At 35.7% G+C, this 19,562-nt stretch overlaps 1 long non-coding RNA gene across 1 annotated transcript in view; it reads left to right on the top strand.

Moving 5' to 3' along the window:
* Nucleotides 1-15,389, top strand: part of LOC138173875 (uncharacterized) — a 305,010-nt gene extending 289,621 nt beyond the window's left edge. Inside the window, exon 6 of the long non-coding RNA XR_011171555.1 lies at nt 15,012-15,389. This is a non-coding gene — a long non-coding RNA (uncharacterized lncRNA). The remainder of the gene's footprint in view (nt 1-15,011) is intronic.
* The last annotated feature ends 4,173 nt before the right edge of the window (nt 15,390-19,562 follow it).

The following is a 19,562-nucleotide window of genomic DNA, read 5'->3' as shown; positions in this document are numbered from 1 at the left end:
CAAACAGGAAAAGAAAAAGAGCAGGTAGTTTGCTTCAATTTGGATTCAAACTCAGTTCTTTCTCTGGGTGTAGACATCTCTCTCCATCATGAGTGTTTTGGGGTTGACTTAAGACTCTGGATTGCTAAGAAGAGCCCAGTCTATCAAAGTTGGTCGTCACACATACGTTGTGTCTGTAATTGTACACAAATTTCTCCTGGTTCTACTCGTCTCACTCAGCATCAGTTCATATAAGCCTCTCCAGGTAAATATGAAGTTCATCTGCTCCTCATTTCTTATAGCACAATAGTATTTCATTACATGCATATACCACAATTTGTTCAGCCATTCCCCAATTGATGGGCACCCCTTTAATTTCCAAATCTTTGCTACCACAAAAAGAGCTGCTATAAATATGGTTATACATATGGGTCTTTTTCCCACTTCTATGATCTCTTTAGGATATGACCCTAGAAGTGGTATTGCTGGGTCAAAGGGTAGGAAATTATTTACAGCCCTTTGGCCATAATTCTAGATTTATGTCCAGAATGGTTCAATCCGTTCACAACTCCACCAGCAATGCATTAGTTTTCCAATTTGTCTGCATCCTCTCCAGCATTTTCATTTTCCTGTTTTGTCATCTTAGCCAATCTGACTGGTGACATGTGTTACTTCAGAGTTGTATGGATTTTCATTTCTCTAATCGTGATTTAGAGCATTTTTTCATATCCTTATAAATATCTTTACTTTCTTCCTCTGAAAACTACCTGTTGATATCCTTTGACCATTTATCAATTGGGAAATGACTTGTATTCTTATAGATTGGACTCTATTCTCTGTATATTTTAGAAATGAGGCCTTTATCAGAGACATAGGTTGTAAAAATTCTTTCCCAATTTTCCACTTACCTCCTAATCCTGGTTAAATTGGCTTTGTTTGTATAGAAGCTTTTCAATTTACTATACTCATTCATTTTGCATTTTATAATGCCCTCTAATTCTTTTTTGGTCATAAAGTCTTCAACTCTCCACAAATCTGACAGTTAAATTATTCCTTGCTTTCAAAGATTGCTTACAGTATCAGCCTTTGTACCTAGATCATGCACCCATTTAGATGATTTGATTTTACACAAGACTGCTGAGTCTTGTGTACCCAATCTATTCCATTGATCCACTACTCTATTCCTTAGCCAGTACCAAGTACTTTTGAGGACTGCTGCTTAATAGTACATATTAAAATATGGTATAGCTAGTCCACCATCGCTAGCATTTCTTTTTCATTAATTCCCTTGATATTCTGGACCTTTTGTTCTTCCAAATGAATTTTGTTACTATTTTTTCTAGCTCTATAAGGGTAGTTGTTTGGTAAACTGATTGGTTAGAAACTAAATATATAATTTAATTTAGGTAAAATTGTCATTTTTGATATATTAGCTTGACCCAACCACAAGCAATTGATGTTTTTCCAATTAGTTAGATATGACTTTATTTGTGTGAAAAGTATTTTGTAGTTGAGTTCATATAGGTCTTGGCTTTGTTTTGGCAGGTAGATGTCCAAATATTTTATAATGTCTACAGTAACTTTAAATGGGATTTCTCTTTCTATCTCTTGCTTTTGAATTTCATTTGAAATATACAAGAATGCTGAGGATTTATGTGGCTTTATTTTATATCCTGAACTTTGCCAAATTTACTTATAGCCTCAAGTAGTTTTTTACTTGATTCTCTAAGTATGTCATCATATCATCTGCAAAGAGTGATAGCTTGGTCTCTTCTTTGCCTAATTTGATTTCTTTTTCTTCTCTAATTGCTACTGCTAACATTTCTAGTACCCGATTGAAGAAGAGGGGTGATAGTGGACCTCCTTATTTCACCCCGATCATATTGGAATGCTTCTAGCTATTGCCCATTACATATAATGTTTGCTGATGGCTTTAATTAGATGCTACCTATTATTTTAAGGAAGGCTTTATTTATTCCTATGCTTTCTAATGTTTTTAATAGGAATGGATGTTGTATTTTGTCAAAAGCCTTTTCTTCATCTATTGGGAGAATCATATGGTTTCTGCTAGTTTTATTGTTGATATGGTCAATTATACTGATGCTTTTCCTAACATTAACCCATCCTTGCATTCCAAGATTAAATCCTACTTGATCAAAGTGTATTATTGTTGCGATAAATTGCTGTAGTCTTTTTGGTAATATTTTATTTAAAAATTTTTCATCGATATTCATGAGGGATATTGGTATATAATTTTCTTTCTGTTTTATCTCTTCTTGATTTAGGTATCAGTACCTTGTTTTTTTTTTTAATGCTTTATTAACTTCTGGTTTACATCATTCGCTTCCACCAGATTTTGAGTTACAAATTTTCTCCCCGTTTTTCCCCCACCCATCCCCCCAAAACAGCAGTCCCATAGGATATCCCCACCTCCAATCTGCTCTCTCCCATATTTTCTCCCATACCCGTTTCCACTTTTCCAGTTGAACTCTATGCCTCAGTGACTGTATATCTTATTTCTTAATTACATATAAGATGGTAATAATAATAGTAAATACAAACACACACACACACACACATATATATATATATATATATTTGAATATTTGATTTTAAAATTTTCAATTCCAGATTCATTCCCTTCGCCCCCTGCCACCCACCCCCATTGGGAAGACAAGCAGTTCAGTATAGGTTGTACATGTGCAGCTAATGCAAAACAATAACAGAGTAGATATATTGTAAAAGAATGACTATATTTCCCTCCCTCCTATTCCACCTCCCACTTGTTCTATTCTCTACTTTGATCCTGTCCCTTTTCAAAAGTGGGTGCTTCTAACTTCCCTCCCCCGAGCCTGCTCTCCCTTCCATCATTCCCCCTCTCATCCCCTTCCCCACCTATTCTCCTGGATGGTGAGATCCCCTATTTAGTGTGTATTTCACTCCCTTCTCAAGCCAGATTCGATGGGAATAAGGTTGACCCATTCCCTTTTGCCTTCCTCTTCTTCCTCTCCATTGTAACCATTTTCTCTTGCCTCTTCTGTATGAGATAGTTTGCCCCAATCTGTCTCTCCCCAACTCCTCTCATTATATTCCTCTCACCTCTTAATTTCACCTTTTAAGTATCATCCCTTCCTGTTAAATTGGTCCTGTGCCCTCTATTTTGTATACCTGTAAACATATATACACACATTCACATATGTATTCATAGGCCCATATACCCTCATATATAGACATATACATATATATATATATATATATATATATATATATATATGAAATAGAATTTCTATTCCCTTCAACTACTGAGACAAATTTCATAAGTTACAATTACTGTTTTTCCATGTAGGAATATTAATAGTTCAACTTTGATAAGTTCCTTATGATTTCTTTTCCCTATTTACCTTCTCATGCTTCTCTTGCTTCTTGTATCTGAATGTATAATTTTCTATTCAACTCTGGTTTTTTCATCAAGAATTCTTAACAGTCCTCTATTCCCCTGAATGACCATATTTTCCCCTGAAACATGATATTCAGTTTTGCTGTGTAGGTGACTCTTGGTTTTAATCCCAGCTCCCTTGACCTCCGGAATATCACATTCCAAGCCCTTCAATCCCTCAGTGTAGAAGCTGCCAGATCCTGTGTTATCCTGATTGTGTTTCCACAATATTCAAATTGTTTCTTCCTGGCTGCTTGTAATATTCTCTCCTTAATCTGGGAATTCCAGAACCTGGCTATAATATTCCTAGGAGTTTTCTTTTTGGGATCTTTTTCAGGAGGTGATCGGTGGATTCTTTCAACCTCTATTTTGCCCTCTGGTACTAAAACATCAGGGAAGTTTTCTTTGAGAATTTCCTGGAGGATGCTTTCTAGGTTCTTACTTTGGTCATGGCTTTCAGGTAGTCCAATAATTTTTAAGTTATCTCACCTGGATCTATTTTCCAGGTCAGTGGTTTTTCCCATGAGATATTTCACATTGCCTTCTATTCTTTCATTTGTTTGGATCTGTTTAACAGCATCTTGATTTCTCATAAAATCTTTATCTTCCATTTGCTCCAATCTAATTCTGAAGCAATGATTCTCCTCAGTGATCTTTTGAGATTCTTTTTCCTTCTGGCAAATTCGGCTTTTTAAGGCATTCTTCTCCTCATTGCCTTTTTGAGCCTCCTTTGCCATTTGAGTTAGTCTGTTTTTTAAGGTATTATTTTCTTCAGTCAGGCTGTTGACTCTCATTTCATAATTTTCTTGCATTGTTCTCATTTCTCTTCCCAATTTTTCCTCCACTTCTCTTATCTGCTTCTTAAGGTCCTCTATGGCCTGTAACCAGCTCATATTTTCCTTTGAAGCTTTTGGTGCAGGAGTTCTGAGTTCACAGTTTTCCTCCTGCTCCATGCCTTGCTCCTTCTTTTCCCCCAAATAGGAGTGTAATGTTGGAATCTTCTGTCTGCTTTGTTTCCTTTTCCCTGCTCATTTTGCCACTCAATTATTTGACTTTTGTGCTTTTTGCCACAGTAGGACTCTACCACCAGAAAGGGGAGTTTACATCCCAAACACTGGGGTTTTCTCAGCTGCCGGAGTTATTAGATGGGTGCCCTCTCTGAGGTCTCTACACTCTCTGGCAAGCTGGACACACACCCCAGGACCTCCACCCTAGACTGCAGTCCAGATCCAAGGGGGTTAAAGCAAGAATGATTCCCCCTCAGACTGGTGCTTGGTCCCCCCTACTCTCTGCAGGCCAGGAGCTGAAACTGCCACGTGGCACTGGCTGGCTGTGCCGGCATCTCAGTGGTTTCTCGCCACGGGGGTAAAAGCCACGCACTCCCATTTACTGCGTCCCAAAGTCCAGACTGCACTGGCTTCTCACCTTGTCCTTCGCATCTATGTGTTGATAAATCTGGAAATGGCCACAGCTGCTGCTGATCTGGAGTCCCTCTGGCAGGCAGCTGGTCAGGCCCGCCCTGGGGCTAAAGCCTCTGTGTGGGGCTGGGTTTGGCTCCCAGAGCATTGCGCTGGGTAATTCCTGCTGGCCTGCTGGGCTTTCCTCAGCAGGACGTTAGCTTCTCTGTGTCATTTTGTGGGTTCTGCAGCTCCAAAGTTTGTTTAGAGTCCCCCTTTTACATGGATTGGGGAAGGTGGAAGCCAGAGCCATGGGAAGGTCATGCTTCTACTCTGCCATCTTGGCTCTGCCGCCATCAGTACCCTAATTGTGTCATTAAATGAATTTGGTAGGACTCCTTATTCACTAATTTTCCCAAATAGTTTGTAGAGCATTGGAATCAATTGTTCTTTAAATATTTTATAGAATTCACTAGTAAATTCATCTGGCCCTGGAGATTTTTTCCTAGGGAGTTCACTGATGACTTGTTTGATTCCTTTTTCTGAGATGGGTTATTTAAGTAATTTACTTCCTCTTCTGTTAATTTGGGCAACCTATATTTTTTTGTGAATATTCACCCATTTCATTAATATTGTCAAGTTTATGTGCATCCAACTGGGCAAAATAATTCCTAATTATTATTTACTTTGTTCTTCATTGGTGGTAGGTTCACCCTTTTCATTTTTGATACTCATAATTTGGTTTTCTTCTTTCTTTTTTTTATCATATTGACTTAGGGTCTATCAATTTTTTTGTTTTTTTTTCATAAAACCAGCTCTTTGTTTTATTTATTAATTCAATAGTTTTATTAATTTCAATTTTATTGATCTCTCCTTTGGTTTTCAATATTTCTAGTTTAGTATTTTATTGGGGATTTTCAATTTTTTTCCTTGCTTTTTCAAATTCATGCATAATTAATTGACCTCCCTTTGCTCTAATTTATTCATGTATACACTCAGAGATATAAAACTTCCCCTAAGAACTGCCTTTAATGCATCCCACACATTTTGGTATGTTGTCTCATTGTTGTCATTCTCCTGAATGAAGTTACTGATTGTTTCCATGATTTATTGTTTGACCCACTCATTCTTTAGGATTACATTAATTTCCAATTAGTTTTTAGTCTGTCTTTCCATGGCCCTTTATTGCATATTATTTTTATTGACTCATGATTTGAGAATGATGCATCTAATTATTTCTGCCTTTCTGCACTCAATTGTGAGCTTTTCATGTCCTAGTACATAGTCAATGTTTGTGTATGTGCCATGTACCGTTGAAAGGAAGGTATATTCCTTTTTTTATAACCATTCAGTTTTCTCCAGAGATCTATCATACCTACCCTATCTAAAATTCTATTCACCTCCTTAACTTCTTTCTTGTTTATTTTGAGGTTGGATTTATCTAATTCAGGGAAGGGGAGATTAAGGTCCCCAACTAGTATAGTTTTGCTATATATTTCTTCCTCTAATTCCATTACCTGTTCCTCTAGGAATTTGGGTTCTGTACCACTTGGTGCATATATGTTAAGTAATGATATTGCTTCATTCTCGATGGTGCCTTTTAGCAGAATATAGTTTCCTTCCTCATCTCTTTTAATTAGATCAACTTTTGCTTTATCTGAGATAAGGATTGCTACCCCTGCTCTTTTTACTTTAGCTGAGGGATGATATATTTTACTCCAGCCTTTTACCTTTACTCCGTTTGTATCCCTCTGTTTCAGATGTATTTCTTATAAACAGTATATTGTATGATTATCATTTTCAATCCATTCTTCTATCTGTCTTTGTTTTATGGGAGAGTTCATTCCATTCACATTCACAGTAATGATTACCATCTGTTTCTTTCCCTCCATCCTATCCCCCCCCCATTAAAGCTTATATTTTTTCTCTCCTTCTCCCTTCCTCTCCTTAATAGTTTTCCTTTTCACCACTGCTTCCCTCAGTATTCCCTTATCAGCCCCCCTCCCTTTTCCTACCCTTTCCCCTTACCTCTTCCCTCCCTTCTAACCACCACCCCTCCCTTTTTATAGCCCTTTTCCTCTCCTATTGCCTGTAGGATATGTTTATGCTTAATGAATTATGTTATTTCTTCTTCACACCAAGAGTGACAGGAACAAATCCCATGCAAAGCTCCTCTACCTCCCCTCTTTCCATCTGTTATGATATGTTTTGTGTCTCTTCTCCCTGGAGTCCTATGCTTAACTGCACCAGAACCAATGAGGGAAAAGCTTATATAATACTCATCTCCCTCCCTTCTTTTCCTCTGTGATATTGTTTTTATGCCTCTTTGTGTGGCATAATTTACCCTTTTCCACTTCATTCATTTCTCTTCTTCCATTGCAGTCCCCTTCTAGTCCTTAATAAGATCTTTTTAATTATCATTTTTTTCTAATTTATACTCTTACCCTCTACTTCTCTATAAACAGTTTGCTGTTATTAAATAACAGGGTGTGTGTGTGTGTGTGTGTGTGTGTGTATGTGTTTTCCTTTTTTACCTTTCTATGTCACTCTTGAATCTTGTAATTGGAGGTTCAATTTTCCAGTGAGCTCTGGCTTTTTCATCAGGAAGGTGTGTAAATCTGTTATATCATTGAATGACCATCTCTTTGCCTGGAATAATATGCTCAGTCTCTCTGGGTAGGTGAACCTTGGTTTTAACCCGAGCTCTTTTACCTTGCAAAAAATTGTATTCCACTGCCTCTGATCTTTCACTGTAGAGACTCCCAAATCCTGTGCAATCCTCACTGTGGATCCTCGATATTTGAATTGTTTCTTTCTGGCCACTTGAAGTATTTTCTTTTTTACCTAGTGGTTCTTGAGTTTGGCCACAACATTTCTAGGACTTTTCAGTTTGGCGTCTCTTTCAGGACATGTCCAGCGTATTCTCTCAATTCTATTTTACACTCAGGTACTAGTACCTCATGGCAGTTTTCCTTAATGGACTCTTGGAGAATGTTGTCCAGGCTCATTTTTCATCATGATTTTCTGGTAGACCTATGATTCTCAGATTATCTCTCCTGGATCTGTTTTCCAGGTCAGTTATTTTTCCATTAATATATTTTACCTCTTTTTCTAATTTTTCATTATTTTTGTTTTGTTTGACTAATTTTTGGTTCCTTATAGAGTTATTTGCTTCAATTTGGTTGTTTCTAGTTTTTAGCGAATTATTTTCCTTAGTTAGTTTTTGGTGCTCCTTTTCCATATCACACACTTTTCTTTTTAAGGAGCTGTTTTCTTCATTATAATTTTTTTTTCTAATTTTTAAATTTTAATTTTAAAAGAATTATTCATTTTTTCTTCTATCTCTCTCATTTGATAATCAAAGTTCCTTTTGAGCTCATTTAGGAGAGCCTTCTGTGCTTGGGACCTGTTCTCTGTTGATAATTCAGCTGTGGGAATGGATTCAACATTGTCAGCCTCTGAGTTTGGTTTCTCTCTCTGAGGATAGTAGGACTCCAGAGTCATTGTATTCTGCTTTCTACCCATTTTGAGGCAGGGCCCTAGCCATGCCCTTCCTCTAGGTTTCTCAAGCCTTTATTGTTTAGGGTTTTGATCTGGGGCAATAATTGCTATGTTTTCAGGATTAGGGGGTGGGAGGTTGCAGCAGCCAGGATTCACTCTGCCATCATGGTCCTTGGAGGGCCTGATAGGGGCTTTTTTTTTTTAATTTCTGAGATATGGGGTGGTAGTCCCAGGAATATCTGCTGTCGGAGACAAGGGCCCTGGATTTGATTCTTACTTTGCTCTTTCTTGGTCCAGCCCTTTGGTGATAGGCCTGGTAGTGGCCCTTGTGGTTGGTGGGACGACTTGCCCCTCTCATTGATCAGGTTTCCTCCTGGCCTGCCTCTGCCGCCACGCCGTTGCTTCCCAGAGTCAAGTGTATTTCTTGTGAACAGTAAATTTTTAAATTCTGGTTTCTAATACATTTTTCTTTTTCCATTTTATGGGTGAGTTTATCCCTTTCACATTTACAGCTATGATCACTAGCTGTGTATTTCCCTCTATCCTATTTTCTTCTTTTTATCCTTCTCTTTCTCCTTTTGTAATGTCCCTCTTCTAAGGTCTGTTTTGCTTTTGACCACTGCCTTCATTTATCTGCCCTCCCTTTCATTACTCCCCTCTTTCTCTTAATGTTTTTTTTTACTTCTTGCTTCCCTGTTTGGCAAGATAGATTCATATTGCTAATTGAGTGTAAGTTTGTATGTGTGTATATGTATACATACACACACACACATACAAACACATACACATTTCCCTCTGATCCAATTTAGATGTGAATGAGATTCAAACATTGCCCACTGTCACACAGTTTTCTGCTTTACTCTGAACTTTTATTTTTTTATACTTCTTTTATGTAAAATTTTCCTATTCTGTCTCTTCCTCTTCCTTTTTCTTGGAGCATCCATCTTTCTCACCTGTTCATTTTCTTTACATTATCCTTAAATAATTGAATAATTCCCATGCCCTTTTCCTATGTATACTCCTTCTAACTACACTAACAATAATAAAGTTCTTAGACATTACATATATTTTCTTCCTATATAGAAAGACAGTTTAACCTTATTGAGTTGCTCATGATTTCTATTTCATATTTATTTTTTTATGTTTCTCTTGAGTCTTGTATTTAAAAGTATATATATATATTTATTTTTTTTTTTAACTCAGCTCTTGCCTTCTCATCACAAATGCTTGAACACCATCTATTTCATTAAATATTCATTTTTCCTATAAAGGATTAATTCATTTTTAAGGTAAAATTTCTTGGTTGTAATCCTAGCTCTTTTGCCTTCCAGAATATTGTATTCCATGCCCTCTGCTTTTTTAGTATGGTAGCTATAAGTTCTTACGTGATTCTTACTGTGATGCCTTGGTATTTGAATGCTTTATTTGGCTATAATAATAATAATTATTATTTTTAATGTTATAATAATTTGGCTGTAATATTCTTCAGAGTTTTCATTTTGGGATCTCTTTCAGGTGATCATCAGTGGATTCTTTCAATTCTTATTTCATTCTATTCTTCTAGTATATCAAGGCAGATTTCTTTGATATTTTCTTAACATATTATGTATATATTTTTCTTTAATCATGACATTTAGTTGTCTAATAATTCTTAAATTATTTTTCCTTGCAATATTTTGGGGGTCAGTTATTTCTCTGATGGGATATTTCACATTATTTTTCATTTAAAAACATTATATCATTGATTCTTGATGTCTTATGAAATCATAGTTTCCAGTTTTGCAATTTTAATTTTTATTAATATTATTATTGTTATTTTAACATTTATTTATTTTTTAGTTTACAATATTTATTTCCACAAACTTTTGAGTTTCAAATGTTCTCCCCTGCACTCTTCCATCCCCCAAATGGTGTGCAATCTGATATAGGCTCTACATATACATTAATATTAAACATATTTTTATATTAGGCTGTAAAGATGAATTATAACTAATGGAATAAATTATATGAAAGACAAAAGAAAGCAAAATGAAATAAAAAAGAGAGTAAATAGTATGCTGCAATCTGCATTCAGACTCCATATTTCTTTTTCTGGATGTGGGTAGAATTTTCCATCATGAACCTTGTGATGTTGTCTTTAGGACCTTGCATTGCTGAGCAGAGGCAAATCTATCAACGTTAATCATTGCACAATGTGATTATAACTGTGTACAATGTTCTCTTGGTTCTGCTCCCCTCACTCAGCATCAGTTCATATAAGTCTTTCCAGGCTTTTCTGAAGTATGTCTGCTCATCATTTCTTATAAAACAATAATATTTCATTACATTTATATACCATAACCTGTTCAGCCATTCCCCAGTTGATGAGCATCCCCTAAATTTTCAATTCTTTGCTACCACAAAAAGATTTGCTATAAATAAACAAACAAATAAATAAATACACACATATTGCTTATTGCTTTTTGGAGGGGTAAGAGCAGGGCAATAGGGGTTAAGTGACTTGTAAATGTTAAGTGTCTGAGGCTGGATTTGAACTCAATTCCTCCTGACTCCAGGGCTGGTGCTCTATTTGCTGCCCCACCTAGCCACCCCTGCTATAAATATTTTTGTATTTATGGGTCCGTTTCCCATTTGTATGATCTCTTCGGGATATAGCCTTAGAAGTGGTATTGCTGGGTCAAAGAATATGCACAGTTTTATATCCCTTTGGTCATAGTTCCAAATTGCTCTTCTAAAAAGTTGGATCAGTTCACAACTCCAGCAATAATGTATCAGTGTTCAAATATTCCCACATCTACTCCAGGATTTAAAATTTCCTGTTTTGTTGTATTAGCCAGTCTGGAAAACTGTTTAAAAAGTAGAATTGACCAAAGGTAAAAGGAGATAAAAAAATCTAGTGAAGAAAAGAAAAACTCCTTTAAGAGCATAATTGGTTGAATGGAAAAGAAAGTAGAAAGCTAATCAAGGAAAACATATCAACATTTAAAATTGAGGAAGTGGAAGCTAATGACTCTATGAGAAATCATGAGTCTATCAAACAAACTCAAAAGAATGAAAAAAAATAGAAGATAATATAAAATACTTCATGGGAAAAAGAACTAACCTGGAAAATAGAACCAGGAAAGACAATATCAGGGTCCCAGTACTGCATGAAAGCCATACTCACAAGTTAGACCTGGAAAACGTTTTTCAAGAAATTATCAAGGAAAAATGCCCTGATAGCCTGGAACCAGAGGACAAAATAGGAATTGAAATAATCTACTGATCTTCTTCAGAAAGTGACCCACAAAAAAAAGAAAAAAACATCAATTATTAGATCAAGGAAAAAAGACTACAAGTATCCAGAAAGAAACAATTAAAATATTAGGAAGTGATTATCACGATAACATAGGACATAAGGGAGGACAGATCAGAGGGAGTGGTAGACAGAAACAAAATATTAGTGAGGTGGGAAAAAGTGGAAGAAGAGAGAATACACACATGAGGAAAATAGGATGGAGTATTCACAGTAATCATAACTGTGAATGTAAATGGTATGAAAACTCCCATAAAATGGAAGTAGAGAGCAGAATAGATAAAACAAAAACAAACAAAAAAAACCCTAGAATCCTACAATATATGGATTACAAGAAACATGCCTGAAGCAGTGAAATATACACATAGTAAAGGTAAAGACCTCAGCAGAATTTATTATGCTTCAGCTGAAGTAAAAAGAAAAAAGTATGGGTACTAATCCTAATCAGAAAAAATAAAAGCAAAAACAGACCTAATTAAAAGAGATAAAGAAGGAGACTCTGACTTACTAAAAGATAGCATAGACAATGAAGCTATCAAATTAGAAGGGGAAGGAACTGTCTCCCTGTCAGCTCTATGGGGAAGGAAGGAATTCATGAACAAAAAAGAGAGAGCATTACAAAATGTGAAATAAAGAATTTTTATCATATTAAATTGAAAAATCTTTGTACAAAAAAAAAAAACAATGCCAGCAAGAATTAGATGGAAAGCAGAAAGTTTGGAAATAGTCTTTACAGCTAACATTTGTGATAAAGGCTTCATTTCTGAAATATATAGAGAACTGAGTCAAATTTATAAGAAGACAAGCCATTCCCCAATTGACAAATTGTCAAAGGATATGAACAGGCAGTTTTCAGATGAAGAAATCAAAGCTATCTCTGGGCATATTAAGAAGTGCTCTAAAGCATTTTTAATTAGAGAAATGCAAATTAAAACAATTCTGAAATACCACTTCACTGATTTACTAATATAACAAAAATGAGCAATGATAAATGTTGGAGAGAATGTGGGGGAATTGGGACACTAATGTACTGTTGGTAAAGTTGTGAAGTAATCCAACCACTGTGGAGAGGAATTTGTAGCTATGCCAAAGGGAAAGCAAACTGTGCATACCCTTTGATTCAGCAATACCACTACAAAGTCTATGTCCTCAAAAGATCATAAAAAAGGGAAAAGAGCCTACATATGCAAAAATGTTTATAAAATTTCTTTTCATGGTGGCAAAATATTAGAAATTGAAGAGATGTCCATCAGTTGGGGAATGACTGAAAAATCTGTGGAATATACATATAATGAAATAATACTGGTCAATAAGAAATGATAAACAGGCAAATTTCAGAAAAATCTGAAAAAATCTTGTACAAACTTATGCAAAGTTAAATGAGCAGAACCAGGAAATTATTGTACACAGCATTAGCAACACTGTGTGATGAGCAAATATGAATGACTCATCTCTTCTCAGCAACACAATGATACAAGACAAGTATAAAGGCTCATGAAGGAAAAGGCTATCCATATCCAGATAAAGAACTGATGGACTCAGAATGCAGATTAAAGCATATTTTTTTCCTAATTCTTTTTCGTGATCTTACTTTTTCTCATCTATTTCTTCCTCCATTATGAAAAATATGAAAATATGTTAGCACATGTGTAAATTGTATCAAACTGCATGCCATTTTCAGAAGAGAGGAGGGGACAGAGTAGAGGAGAAAAATTCAGAAGCCAAAATCTTGAAAAAAATGAATGCTAATTTTTTTTTGAATATGTAATTGTGGAAAAACATAAAATGCCGTTTAATTATTTTTAATGAGTATTGGCAATGAATTTACTAAATAGCATATGGTCTTCTTTCCATTGTGAGCACAGGGGTCCCCTATAAACTCTCTCTGACCAGTTAAGAGTTCCCCTTCCAGTCCTTGGTTTGAAAGCTCCTAAAACTGCTGCTACTTCTGTCACCACCATCTAGTCCCACCACTGGCATTTTATCTATGTTGGCCATGTGGAAACATCCATCCCTATGTCACAGATCTTTCTTCGGACCTAAGTTATCTTGGGCTAGAAGAATGTCCCACACTGACATTTTGTTGGCTCTGTCACTCCAGAATTCAATGTGTGGTGTTGCTTTAAAGCTGTTTGGAGGGAAACGTTGGGAGACTTAGACTGGGTGCTTTCTCTACTCCAACATCTTTGCTCTACCTTGAGAAGATTTCTCAAAGAAGCAAAGTTTAGTGAAATAAAAAAGGGTAAAGGGCATGAATAGGAGTAAAGTATACCGTGTTTCCCTGATAATAAGACCTATCCCGAAAATAAGCCCTCCCCTTACTGTGTAAGATTCCTCTAAAATAAGCCCTCCCCCCAAAATAAGCCCTATTGAGATTGCTACTGTAGTGAAGGTGATCCCCTGCACTACATGCTACATTACGATACCCTCTGTATGCACCGTTCCCCCCTCCCCCCCGTGAAACTCACGCCGCGCTCCCAACTGCATCCAATCAGAGCTGCAGCAGTGAGCGCGTCATCCTGTTCTTCCCCAGTGATTTGCTTGCTGGTACATTGTTTTGTTCACATTTACCTGTTTATTAAAATTGCTGTCAATGTTCATTAAAATAAGCCCTCCCCTGAAAATAAGCCCTCTGGTGTTTTTCTGTCCAAAAAAAAAAAATAAGACAGTGTCTTATTATCGGGGAAACACGGTATTAAACCTACAAATAGAGGCTCCAGTCAAATTGTTAAGGGACATAAACTCATGGTGAGTTTTTGTTTTACCCTGAAGCAATAGGGAGCCATTAAAGTTTCTTGAGAAGATTATGGCATTATCAGACTTGTATTCTCAGGAAAGTTTGTTGCTTGAAATTGTGCCAAATTGCATTTGTTTTTAATCATTTTTGTTACATAACTGATTTTAAAGCTACACACTACATCTGGTCCTCATTTTCTAGTATCCTTATTCAGTTTTATTTCATTATTTGGATTGTAGACTTAGAATGGAAGAGTCATGATAAAGTTAACCTTTCTCCTTCCTTATCAGTTGGGATTTCTTTATTTTTATTTCCCTCTCCTCCTTTATCTGTTGCTATATTTCATTCAGAGGTGGAGTTGTGAGGGGGAGGGTCAGAGAATTAATGTTGTATTGCAGTGACATTTTTTTTTAAATAATAATTATGTATCTCAAACTCAAACCAACTGAAAAAGTGGGGAAAAGGAAGGTTAACATGCCCAGTTACTAGACTGTATTTAAAAGCAATTGTTAGCCATCAATAAACCCTGTAAGATTATTTTTTTCTTTCATTAAAGATATATTTGTCACAAAGCAGCTTGTCACCCAAGCATCTACTTTAAGTAGATAACTCTCCTGCTCTATTTGGTGCTATTCATGATTGTATTTGTACATCTTTCTTCCACAGATGACTGCATGACCAACGCTCACACAAAATTGTTTGGTCTTCTGGACACTGCTGTGCCACCAAGAACGCATGAATGAAAAAAAGGAGCTATTTCTTTTTACCACAAAACCTTTTTTTGACTCTAGGCCCTCCCAAGAATCAGTAGATTTTTCTCCCCAACCTTTACTCTGCCACTGTGTAAATTTCAACAAGGAACTTCCCATTTCTGATTCTTAGTTTGTTCATCTGCAGAATTAAAGGGATTGGACAATATGATCTCTAAAGTATCTTCTCCCTCTAACATGCTGTGGTCTTTCTTTTCTTTTCTTTGTGCCTTAGTAATTGAATATAGTGATAGGAACATGGTATCAACTTTATAAATAAATTATTTTTGACTAATCCATTGATTTATTCATCTCAAATTAAGATAATTGGGGGAAACCATAGTGCATCTCCTTTTCATCTTTAACCAACATCTGTAGAAAGATTTAAAAAGAGGCATGATTTATACCTCCATGATGAAACGAATAAATCCTATTTTAGAGGGGGAAAACTAGCAATATATAAAAATTAACTAATACATAGGAGTCAAAGAATAATATTGGCAAATTCCTTAAAAGAGTACCATATTGTAACAGCAAGGACCCTAGCATACCCAAGATGACTACTAGCACAGGTTCTTTGATCTGCATTTCTAAAGGAAAGCAATTCAAAAATGGGTTAATAGTCTTACTTTAATCAAACACACACACACACACACACACACACACACACATAATTTACTTAGTTCAAGGAGAAAAGTTAGCACCCTGAACTTCAGAGAAAATATAAACTGAAATTACAAGCAGACAAAAATTGCAGACAGGCAAAATAACACAATTCAACAGACCAGCAAACTGGGCTTCTAGCTGTCTCACCATTACCTACAATACATAGTTACCAGAGAGAGAAGCATCAGCATCTGACTTTTTAGAGCCAGAGGGCTCAATAGCTACCTAGAGTTTCATTTGGCCAAATCACACAACTCTCCCCATAAGTGAGCTCCAAAGCAAAACCTCCTCTAAGCATGTTTCCCTTGTTGGACTCCAAGTGAGGTCCTTAAGGGGGCAGGGAAGATCTTCAAATTCCCTAGGCCTATCAAGGCAAAATATTAAAATTCCCTTACCTTTACTGACATGCATACAGATTTTTCAATGAATCCAGTTGAAGCCATCTACAATATTTGGTTCTATAAAAGTCATGTTACCTGGATCTTTATCATTTATGGCAAAATTAATTAGCTAATGAAATTTTACTTTTATTTTTTTACTAATTGTCCCCCTGTGCTTTCAATATGGGAGATTGCAAATGTGAGTCATAAGAGAACTAAACCTTTCTTCCCTTATCCCCTACTTCCTTCTTATTGTTTTCACCCACCCTATCTTTCTTCCAGTGATATGATTACTTTGTATTTTTTGATAAAGAACCATGAAATATTTGAAGTAGAAGCAACCTTAATGAGCATCCATTCCAAACCCACTACTTTACAAATAAATAGAAGTTTTGGTTGGGAAATGCCTTATGCACACAGAGTAAATAAAGTTGAGCCCCGTTCTCCTTATTTTTTACCCGCTATTTTTTTTTCTATATCAGACATACTTCTTCCTAGGAAGTCACTGATTTCCTGGCAGAAGCAGTGAGGGGATTTGTCTTTTGATTCTTCTTCTTAAACTTCTCTTAAAAGGCATTTTTTTTCTGTTGTTCTGGAAATCCTTTTTTTGTAGTGTCCTGATTCCAGTCTTACACTGTCCTTTCACTTTAGACCACATCATTCATGTTATCTAATGTAATGTACTGTGACTGACAAAACATGTGACTTGTCACTGCAGGATGTAACTGTAGGATGCATCGCCAGGAAACTTTGGAAACCATGAATAAGGAAGAGAACTGCATATTCGTTTGGGGAAAGAGATGTCAGCTTTCATATTTTGTAAAGAGAACCTTCACATGTGGAACATAAAACAACAACACTTAATTTAGTAGGGTAAATGTGAAGCTTTGGGAAAAGACAAGCAGATTTTTTTATTCCATGGAAATACTGTTCATTTCCATAGGAGAAATTCTCATAAATATGCTTGCAAATGTAGCATCCCCACTCACTAGTTTTAATACACATATTCCCCTTTCAAAGCTGAAGAAATTTAACTGCTAAACTAAATATAGTGACAGAATAAAAGACAGGATTTTTATAAGTAAATAGTCATCATCATCATCACAATTTATACTTCTTAAATGTTTTACAAATTCTGAAACAAATTCCTCATGATAGCTTGATGATATAAAATGTATGTTACATTGCTACCAAGTTAATAGATGAAGAAGTTGAAGCTCAGAAACATTTAGCAAGAATTGAATATTTGATGGATTTTATAAGGAACAAGATCTATACTGACAGGTTTACTTGATCTGGGATGGGGTTGGGAGGAAGGCAAAGAATAGGTACAAGTTACAGAAAATCACATTTCAATACATTAAAGGGAAAATATCCCTACAATTTAGAGTTAGACACAGTTGGGATAAGGTTCCTCAGGAAATGATGAATTCCCAGTCACTTGTAGTCTTCATTTGGAGGATGGAGGACTATTTGTTAAGGATTCTGTGGAAGGGATTTTGGTTCTGCTTTGTCTTTTTGCTAAGACTGCCATACCACCTGTTGGGTATATTAAAGCAAGCTTTCTTATTCTTTTTAGTTTTTTTTTAAATTTTATTTTTAATGAAAAATTATTTCTCTACTTTCCATTCACTCATATAAATACAAGAAAGAAAAAAAGAGAAGAGAAAGGAAAGCAGTTTAACAAATATGGGTAGTCACAAAGAACAAAATCTCACCTTGTCCACTTTCAAAAATTATATGCCTCATTCTGTACTTGGAGTCCATCACCACTGTTTTATCTTTGGTCCTCTGAAATTTTGGTTGGTCATTGCATTGTGTAGATTTCTGAACTTTTTCAAAGTGTTTTATGTATAACATTTAAAATTTATTTTTATTAACATTATTACATGAACATTTTTAATGTTAATTTGAAAAAAAAACATTTTGAGTTCCAATTTCTCTCCATCCCCTCTGACCTGGCAAGCACCCTAGCTAGTATACCCAGGATAGCTTGCTATCACAGGTTCTTTCATCTGCTTTGCTAAAGGAAAGGTAACTTTTAAAGGGGTCAACAACCTTGTTTTAATTACAGATATGTAGAAAATACAAGCAGAAAAAGTATCACAGAGATTCAATAGATAGGGTTCCTACTATCTGAACAAAGTAATACAACCACCTACAGACACCACCAGATGAAAAGAGCAAAAACCTCTGAGTAGTCAGGGGCTCTTAAAAAATGTCTACTTAGAGTTCCATCCAGGGAATCAAAAGTTCTTTCTCATAAGCAAATCCCCAAAGTAAAATACCATCCTCCCATTATACATAGTTTTCAACTAATAAGCTCAGTGCCAGAAGGAATCATTACCCATATCGCTCAGTGCCTTTGGCTAAGTGCCAAGATATGTGAAAGCCTTCCTGCAAGCAAGCCTCCCCTTATTCAAGCAAACTCCTCCTTATTCAAGTTCCTCTCCCAGTGGGCTCTATGTGACTCAGGATGTATCACAGCTGTGAAAACAGCTGTATTATAATACTGTTCCATAAGACTTATATACCACAACTTCTTCAGTCATAGCCTAATTGATGGCCATCCTCTCAGTTTCCAATACTTTGCAAACACACAAAAAGAGCTATTATGAACATTTCTCTATGTAGAAGTCGTTTTTCCCCTTTTCTTTAATCTCTTTGGTTTACAGAACTATTGGTGTACTCCTGAGTCAAAATGTATGCACAGTTTTATAGCCCTTTTTCATAGGTCCAAATTGTTCTTTAGAATGATTGAACAGTTCACAACTCTACCCACAATACATTAATGTACTGATTTTCCATATCCCTCTGAAATTTTTCCTTTTCCTTTTCTGTCATATTAGTCAATCTGACAGGATTGAAGTGGCACTTCAGATTTGTTTTAATTTGCATCTCTCTCATCAATAGTGATTTAGAGCACTTTTTTATTGATGGCTTTGATTTCTTCTTCTGCATGCTGCCTATTCTTATCACTTGACCATTTATCAATTGGAGAATGGCTCTTATTTTTTTTAATAAATTTTGCTCATTTTCCTATATATTTGAGAAATAAGTCTTCATCAGACATATGTACTGTAATTTCCCTCCCAGTTTCTTGATTTCTTTCTAATGTTATCTATATTGGATTTGTTTGTTCAAAATGTTTTCAATTTCATTTAGACAACATTATCCATTTTACTTTCTGTGATTCTCAATATTTGTTTGGTCAAAACTCTTCTCTTATTCATAGATATGAAAAATGAATATTTTTCCATACTCCCATAATGTACTTATGAAATAACACTTTGTGTCTAAACCAGGGTGGGGAACCTATAGCCTTAAGGCCACATGTGGCTTTGGAGATCCTTGGGTGCAGCCTTTTAACTGAATACAAGTTTTCAAGAAAAAAATCCTTTTATTAAGGGAATTTGTTCTTT

The sequence above is a fragment of the Petaurus breviceps genome, unplaced genomic scaffold, assembly GCF_028583685.1.
Source record: "Petaurus breviceps papuanus isolate PSGF00001 unplaced genomic scaffold, PetGlider_PUasm1.0 66, whole genome shotgun sequence".
Lineage (NCBI taxonomy): Eukaryota > Metazoa > Chordata > Mammalia > Diprotodontia > Petauridae > Petaurus > Petaurus breviceps.
This window is presented reverse-complemented; position numbering and strand designations above follow the sequence as displayed.